The sequence below is a fragment of the Acomys russatus genome, chromosome 6 (genome assembly GCF_903995435.1).
Source record: "Acomys russatus chromosome 6, mAcoRus1.1, whole genome shotgun sequence".
Lineage (NCBI taxonomy): Eukaryota > Metazoa > Chordata > Mammalia > Rodentia > Muridae > Acomys > Acomys russatus.
Window position 1 is genome coordinate 24,046,863 of NC_067142.1, and position 9,738 is coordinate 24,056,600.

Consider the following 9,738-nt stretch of genomic DNA (forward strand, 5'->3'; position numbering starts at 1 on the left):
AGACCCCCTCCGCCCAACCTGCTTCAGTCCCTGGAGAGCTCCAGTGCTACAAGGGGACCCAGAAGGCTGTGGACACTTTGGCCTGATCGAATGCACATTCAGAGACCCAAGACAATTACAGGACCCACAGTACAGAGGAGCTGGGGATCACTGGCTGTTAGAGACCCAAACTACAGGGCTAGTCTCCTGTCATCCAGACCAGTGAAGCATCACAGCTTCCAGCCTAGGGAAATTGTGAGAAGATGGATGAATCTATCCCCAGACTCCCTCTACCCAACTCCGGAAGCTATTTGCCAAAATTAGAAATGAAAAGATGACCAAAGGACAGCATAAAATCATATGCCAAAAACAAAAACAAAAACAAAACAATATGGTGTCTCCAGATCCCAGCTATCCCAAAGAAAACAACCCAGAGAACTCAAACAGAATGGAAACACAAGAAAATGATCTCAAATCCTTAGTAATGAGGATGATAATGGAGGGAAAAAAATTCATAATAAAATGCAGGAAGACACAGACAAACAGGTAGAAGACATAAAAGAGGCCTATAGAGAGGCACTGGAAATTTTTCAGGAAAATATAAACAACCAGATGAAAGAAATCAATAACACTGTTCAAGTGCTGAAGGTTTATCAAGAGGCAATGGAGGAAAGGCAGGAATATACAAACAATCCGATGAAAGAAATAAATAAAACAGTTCAAGATCTAAAGATGAAAATGGATTCAATGATAAACACACAGACAGAAGAAAAATGGAAATGTGAGAGCTCAGAGAGGAAGACAAGCAACACAGAGGCAAGCCTTTCTAACAGAATCCAAGAAATGGAGGAATGAATCTCAGGTCTAGAGAATACAATCGTAGATCTTGAAGCAACCATTACAGAAAATGCCAAATCAGAAAAAATCTTGACACAAACTATCCAAGAAACCAAGAACACCATGAAAAGAAGAAATCTGAGTATAATAGATATTGAGGAAAGACAAGATGCCAGACTCCAAGGCCCAGAAACTATTCTAAACAAAATCATAGAAAACTTCCCCAGTCTAAAGAAAGAGATGCCTATAAACATACAAGAGGCCTACAGAACACCCAATAGAATAGACCAGAAAAGAAAAACTTCCCTTCACATAATAATCAAAACACAAAATATACAGAACAAAGATAAATATTAAAAGCTTCAAGGGAAATGGGCCAAATAACATTTAATTGCAAACCTATTAGAATTACATCTTCTCAGCAGAGACCATAAAAGCCAGAAGGGCCTGGACAGAGATCCTGCAAACCCTAAGAGACCAAAGAGGCCAGGCCAGACTACTTTACCCAGCAAAACTATCAATAACCATTGACAGAAGAAACAAAATATTCCATGACAAAAACAAATTCAAACAGCACCTATTCACAAATTCAGCTTTACAGAAGGTACTAGAAGGAAAACTCCACCCCAAAGGCACAAGATACAACCAAAACTACACAGGAAATAGATAACGACACTATTGCAAAAACACAACCACACAAACACTCTACTGGAACCTACATCAAAATTAAGACTTTTAACAGTCACTGTTCATTAATATCTCTCAACATCAATGGTCTCAATTCTCCAATAAAAAGACACAAACTAACTGAATGGATGCATAAACAAGATCTAACATTCATCTGCATTCAAGAAACACATCTCATCCATAAAGATAGACATTACCTCAGGGGAAAAGGCTGGAAAAAATATTCCAAGCAAATGGTCACAAGAAGCAAGCAGGTGTAGACATTGTAATATCTAACAACATAGAATTTCAACCAAGATTAATCAAAAGAATGAGGAAGGACACTTCATACTCATCAAAGGTAAAGTCAACCAAGATAACATCACAATTCTGAACATCTATGCTCCCAATACAAGGGCACCCACATTCGTAAAAGATCTGCTAAAAAAGCTTAAACCACACATCGATCCCCACACAATAATAGTGGGAAACTTCAACACCCCACTCTCAATGAAGGATAGGTCCTAGAAACAGAAACTAAGCCAAAAAATAACATCATTAGCCAATGCCATGAATCAAATGGATCTAATAGATATCTATAGAACCTTTCACCCAAACAAGAAAGAATATACCTTCTTCTCTGCATCCCATGAAACCTTCTCCAAAATTGATCACATCATAGGTCACAAAGCAAGCCTCCACAGATACAAGAGGATTGAAATAATACCTTGTATCATATCAGATCACCATGGTCTTAGGCTGCACTTCAACAACAGAAATAACAAAAAGCCTACACATACATAGAAACTAAACAAGTCTGTATTTAATGACACCTGGGTCAGAGAAGAAATAAAGAAAGAAATTAAGGACGTCCTGAAATTCAATGAGGAAATAACATACCCAAATTTGTGGGATACATTGAAAGTAGTGCTAAGAGGAAAATTCATAGTACTAAGTGCCTCTAAAAAGAAATTAGAAATATCCCACATAAGCAACTTAATGACACAGCTGGAAGCCCTAGAAGAAAAGAAGCAGAAACACTCAATAGGACTAGACGTATGGAAATAATCAAACTCAGAGCTGAAATTAATAAATTAGAAACTAAGAAAACAGTCCAAAGAATCAACAAAACCAAGAGCTGGTTCTTTGAGAAAATCAACAAGATAGACAGACCATTAGCCAAACTAACTAAAAGGCAGAGAGACAGTACTGAAATCAACAAAATCAGAAATGAAAAGGGAGACATAACAACAGACACTGAAGATATAGAAAGAATCATAAGATCCTACTTTGAAGGCATATATGCCACAAAATTTGAAAATTTAAGGAAAATGGATGATTTTCTTGATCAATTCCACTTGCCAAAATTGAGTGAAGAATAGATAAACAAGCTAAATAGTCCCATTTCCCCTATAGAATTAGAAGCAATCATTGATAGTCTCCCATCTAAAAAGAGCCCAGGGATAGATGGTTTCAGTGCAGAATTCTACCAGGCCTTCAAGGACGTGCTAATACCAATACTCTACAAGCTACTCCAAAAGATAGAAATGAATGGAACATTACCACATTCATTCTATGAGGCCATAGTCACATTGATACCTAAACCTCACAAAAACCCAACAAAGAAAGAGAATTTCAGACCAATTTCTCTTATGAACATTGATGCAAAAATACTCAATAAAATATTTGCAAAATGAATACAATAAAATATCAAAGATATCATTCACAATGACCAGGTAGGTGTCATTCCAGGCATGCAAGGATGGTTCAATATATGGAAATCCATCAGTGTAATTAACCATATAAACAAACTGAAAAAAAAACCCCACATGATCATCTCCTTAGATGCAGAGAAAGCATTTGATAAAATCCAACACCCATTCATGTTTAAAGTTTTGGAGAGATCAGGTATACAAGGCACAAACCTCAACATAATAAAGGCTACATACAGCAAGCCAATAGCTAAAATCAAATTAAATGGTGAGATACTTAAGGAAATTCCTCTAAAATTGGGAACAGGGCACGGCTACCCACTCTCTCCATATCTTTTCAATATAGTTCTTGAAGTTCTAGCCAGAGCAATAAGACAACAAAAGGAGATCAAGGGGATCCAAATGGAAAAGGAGTAAGTCAAATTATCCCTATTTGCAGATGATATGATAGTGTACATAAGTGACCCCCAAAATTCCACCAGAGAACTACTACAGCTGGTAAACACCTTCAGCAAATTGGCTGGATACAAAATTAACTCAAATAAGTCACTAGCCTTCCTATATACAAATAACAATCATGCAGAGGAAGAAATTAGGAAAACTATACCTTTCACATCAGCAACAAGCAATATAAAATATTTAGAAGTTACTCTAACCAAGCAAGTGAAGGACTTGTTTGAAAAAAATTTCAAAACTCTGAATAAAGAGATTGAAGATGACATAAGAAGATGGAATGATCTCCCTTGCTCGTGGATCAGGAGAATTATCATAGTAAAAATGGTCATTTTACCAAAAGCAATTTACAGGTTCAATGCAATCCCTATCAAAATACCTACACAATTTTTTAAAGACATTGAAAGTTCAATTCTCAACTTCATATGGAAAAAATGCAGAATAGCTAAAACAATCTTGTACAATAAAAGATTCTCCATACCTAATCTCAAGTTGTACTATAAAGCAACAGTAATTAAAACAGCATGGTACTGGCACAGCAATAGGCTGGTTGATCAGTGGAATCAAATCAAAGACCCAGATATCAATCCACACACATATGGTCACTTGATTTTTGACAAAGTAGCCAAATCTATTCGATGGAAAAATGATAGCATCTTCAACAAATGGTGCTGGTCTACCTGGATGTCTATGTGTAAAAAAAATGCAATTGGACCCATATTTGTCACCATGCACACAACTCAAATCCAAGTGGATCAAAGACCTCAACATAAAACCAGAGACATTAAATCAGTTAGAGGAAAAAGTGGGGAAGAGGCTGGAACACATTGGCATAGGAGACAACTTCTTGAACAGAACTCCAACAGCCCAGGCCTTAATGTCAACAATTAATAAATGGGACCTCATGAGGCTGAGAAGCTTATGTAAGGCAGGAGACACTATCAACGGAACAAAGTGACAGCCTGCAGACTGGGAAAAGATCTTCACCAACCCTACATCTGACAAAAGTCTAATATCCAAAATATATAAAGAACTCAAGAAAGTAAACACCACCAAACCAAATAACCCAATTGAGAAATGGGGCTTGGAACTAAACAGAGAATTCTCAACAGAGGAATATCAAATGGCTGAGAAACCTTTAAAGAAATGCTCAACCTCCTTAGTCATCAGGGAAATGCAAATCAAAACAACTCTGAGATTCCATCTTATACCCATCAGAATGGCTAAGATAAAAAATTCAAGTGACACCACATGCTGGCGAGGATGTGGAGAGAGAGGAAACACTCCTTCATTGCTGGTGGGCATGCATACAAGTACAGCCACTTTGGAAATCTATCTGGTGCTATATCAAAACACTGGGAATAGGGCTTCCTCAATACCCAGCTATTCCACTCCTTGGAATATACCCAGAAGACAGCACACAACAAGAACATTTGCTCAACCATGTTCATAGCAGCCTTATTCATAATAGCCAGATCATGGAAACAGCCTTAGTGTCCCTCAGTAGAAGAATGGATAAAGAAACTGTGGTACATTTACACTATGGAATACTACTCAGCTATTAAAAATAAGCAATTCCCAAAATTTATGGACAAATGGATTGAACTAGAAATGATCATAATGAATGAGTTCACCCAGAAGAAGAAAGAGTCAAATGGTATATATATACTCACTTATATCTGGACACTAGCTCAAGGGGCATGTCTCATGAATTTCTTCAGTTATCAGGAAAGTGGGACAGAGGGGAGGACATCCTATTGGGACTCTCAGTGAGAGAAGCATGGGAGAATGGGGAAATATAAAGATCCAGAGGGTCCTAGAAACCTACAAGAAGAACATTATGATGGGCGAATCTGAGCCCAGGGGTCCTGCTCAAATTATGGCACCAGCAAAGGACAATACATGCAGTAAACTTCGAACTCCTACCCAGATCTAGCCAATCGAGAGGACATTCTTCACAGGTGAGTGAAGAGTGGAGTCTGACTTTCACATAAACTCTGGTGCCCCATATTTGACCATGTCCCCTGGATGGCGAGGTCTGGTGGCATTCAGAGGAAGGATAGCAGGCTACCAAGAAGAGACTTGATACCCTATGAGCATATACAGGGAGAGGAGATCCCCCTCAGTCACAGTCATAGGGGAGGGGAATAAGGGGAAAATGGGAGGGAGAAATGGGAGGATACAAGGGATGGGATAACAATTGAGATGTAATATGGATACATTAATAAAACATATTTTAAAAGATTCAGATAGAGTCTTTTGGGAAATCCATCCAAGGAATGCTGGGATGTGGCATAAATATATCATCATTAAGGTAAAACTGGTGCAGTATTGTTTCCTTTATTTTGCTCTTTTGAAAGGGAATGGGGGATAGAAAACAATATGCATGCTAAGTCTGGATTGTATAGATTTGGGGAATATGAACTCGGGTCCACAGGCTTGCATGGAGAAAGCATTGCCCACTGAGCCCTCTTTCTAATCCCGCTTCTACTATTTTGACTTCGTCTTCATTACTATAACTTCACTTAAAGTGCTTTCTCTTTAACCATTTCATATCTATGAAAGGAAGGGGATTAGAAACATATTTGGTAGAAGTAGAATAAATTCTTCCCATCAAGAGGCTGGCTGGAGTTCTATGATGGGTGGTTTCAACTATCAAGTTTAGATATTCTAAAATCACTGAGGAAATGAGTCTCACTGATGGATTGTCTGCATCAGGCTGACCTATGGGCATGCTTTTGAGGTGTATGTTAATTGAGGTGGGAAACACCCACACTGACTACGGGGCCATACTGTTTTATGGACTGGGCTCTGAACTGAGCAGAAAGGAGAGAGAGTGAGCTGAGCAGCAGCATGCACGTATTATTTTATGCCCTCTTTTTCTTCACTATGGGTGCACTGGGACCAGAGGCCTTGCATGCATGCTGTTGTGACCTCCCCTCAGTAATGGGCTGTAACCTGCAACTGAGAGCTAAAATAAAGTCTTTTTCCTCTAAGTTGCTTTTGCCAAATACTTTATCAAACAACAAAAACAAAATTAGGACATCGCTCTGCTGTCACACATAGGTCTGAACAAATGCCAACAAGTGGTTTTCACTCCCCATTAAGTCGTTTGTCAGCTTCTGTGAGGAAGTCTTCATTTCTTTCGGACTTGAGATGCTACTTTGATTTGATTGACAGACAACCCATGAGCTAAAAATACTCAGGGTCCCATAAGGAAAAGAAGCTTGAGAAGCTGCAATTTTTGTGTAATTTCTCAGTCACTGACCACAAGTGTGTGTGTGTGTGTGTGTGTTAACTTTTGTTTTGCTTGAGATAAGACCTCCAATTGACCTGGAGTTTGCCATTTAAGGTAGGCTGGTCAGCCAGTAAGGCGCAGGGCTCCTCCTGTCCTCATTTCCCCACCACTGGGATTACAAGTGCTGTACCACCATTCCTCAATTTTTCTGGTCCTCATGCTTATGTAGTCAGTACTGTACAGACTGGCTCATTTCTTCAGCCCCTTAAAGGGGCTCTTAAATAAACGCACCTTGAAAGCTTTCACTTGGAAGGAAAGAAGAATGGGATTTCGATTGCCTCTTCGGGCGCTAGCAGTGGCTTTGCAGAACTAAGAGCACACGTGCATTCACTAGCAGTTCTGGTAGCGATGGATGCTTTGGATAAAGTCATAAAGCCTAAAACAAAAAGGGCTAAGTGATTTCTTGAGAAGAGAGAACCAAAAGTCAACGAAAATAGTAAGAATGTCACGCTGATTAAAGGTAGAAATGCAAGTGCAACCATGACACAAGTACTCAGAGACGTGTGTGCACTGAAGAAACCATATGGAGTCTATATAAATGGAAAAATAGCATAAGGCCACTTGAAGATCAGACATAACTGGAGTTCTTTTCAAGTAAGTCAGACTGTTCTTTATTAATTTTTGGCTTCCATAGTGAGAGGAGGCCAAATAATCTAGTAATAGGGCATATCTATGACTACCATGTGCTGGATGTGATTGAACTAGGTACTAAGAAATCTGTGTCTTTAAAAGATATTCAGGATAGTAAGTGCCCTTTGGGAACAAAATCAATCCTGATATTTGCTGGTGATGATTTTGATGTAACAGAAGATTTAAAAGTCTTCTTGATTTATTCTGAGGCCCCACAGTGTCAACTGTCTGGCTGGCTGCATTAGAATATGTCCTTCACTTCACTGCGCTGAATGGGAAGGTTTACTTTCGAAGCTATAAGCTGCTGTTGAAGAAATCTGGGTGCAGAACACCATGAATTGACCTGGAAGAGATGGGCCCATTGCTGGACCTAGTTGTGAGGAGGACACATTTAATGTCAGACAACCTTTACAAATTGTGCATGAAAATGCCCTAAGTTCTCAAGCCAAGGAAAAGAAAGAATACCTCTCAGGATACTTTTGGTACAACTTTCAGAAGGATTCATAAGCAAGACCTAAGCAAAGTACAAACCAGGAAGATGAAGAAGCTGAAGAACAGACCTGCAGAGAGCAGAACAGAACACCAGGGGGGAAATCCAAGAGAATTAAGAATAATTAGGGGGCAGGGTTTAAAAAAAAAATAAAAGAAAAAAATTAGTGGAACCCAAGTGACAAGCACTTTCTTGTAGTTGTTTACTAAAGAGAATAGTTCTACTTGAGTCTGTTCAGTTTTCTCATAGTAATTTGCTTATTTGGAGGTTTTTGGAGTGGGTAAGTGGTAACAATATTTCACACTGTAGTCCATGCTGGCCTTAGCCTCCCCCTGTTCCAATTACAGGTGTGTACCACCATACCCAGCATTTTGTATATTTCTATAACATAATTTATTACTTAAATTTTTAATTGAAAAAAAGAATGAGATTTTCACATAGAAAATAATACTCAATTCACTTGTGAGAGATAATGCTGCCTACTTTCTCTTTCTGTCTGTCTCTTTGAAGTAGTATCTCATGTATCTCGCACTGGCTTTTAACTCTCTATGTATCCAAGGATGATCTTCAACTCCTGAACCTCAAGCCTCCCAAGTGCTGAGGTTATGACCATGCAGCACCATGCCTAGGTTATGTAGTGCTGAGGATAGAATGGAAGGCTTTGTGCATACTAGTCAAGTGCTCTAACAATTGACCTACATCACTGACTCTTTCTTACATCTTTTAATTTGGCAAGATAGAGTCTGTTTATGATTTGACTAGTTTACCTGAGGAGTTTTCCTACATTTTATTTATTTATTTGATTATTTGTTTATTTATTTATTTATTTTGTTTTTTGAGACAAGCCCTGTCTTTTCTTTTTTTCCCTTTTTAAATTAATTTATTCTTGTTACATCTCAATGGTTATCCCATCCCTTGTATCCTCCCATTCCTCCCTCCCTCCCTCCCATTTTCCTCTTACTCCCCTCCCCTATGACTGTTCCTAAGGGGGATTTCCTCTCCCTTTATATGCTCATAGCATATCAAGTCTCTTCTTGGTAGCCTGCTATCCTTCCTCTGAGTGCCACCAGGTATCCCCCTCCAGGGGACATGGTCAAATATGAGGCACTCGAGTATGTGTGAAAGTCATATCCCACTCTCCACTCAACTGTGGAGAATGTCCTGTCCATTAGCTAGATCTGGGGTTTGAAGTTTATGGCCTGTATTGTCCTTGGCTGGTGCCATAGTTTGAGTGGGACCCCTGGGCCCAAATCTGCCTATCATAATGTTCTTCTTGTAGGTTTCTAGGACCCTCTGGATCCTTCTACTTTGCCATTCTCCCATGCTTCTCTCATCTATAATCCCAATAGGATGTCCTCCCCTCTGTCCCAGTTTCCTGGTAAGTGAAGACTTTCATGGGACATGCCCCTTGGGCTAGTATGCAGATATAAGTGAGTATATACCATTTGACTCTTTCTGCTTCTGGGTTAACTCACTCATTATGATCATTTTTAGCTCAATCCATTTGCCCACAAATTTTGGGAATTCCTTTCTTTTAATAGCTGAGTAGTATTCTATAGTGTAAATATACCACAATTTCTTTATCTATTCTTCTACTGAGGGAAACTTAGGCTATTTCCATGATCTGGCTATTATGAATAAGGCTGCTATGAACATGGTTGAGCAAAGTTTCT

At 39.0% G+C, this 9,738-nt stretch overlaps 1 pseudogene; it reads left to right on the forward strand.

Moving 5' to 3' along the window:
- Positions 1-7,293: 7,293 nt before the first annotated feature.
- LOC127190969 (ribosome production factor 2 homolog) lies at positions 7,294-8,193 on the forward strand (annotated as a pseudogene).
- Positions 8,194-9,738: the final 1,545 nt, after the last annotated feature.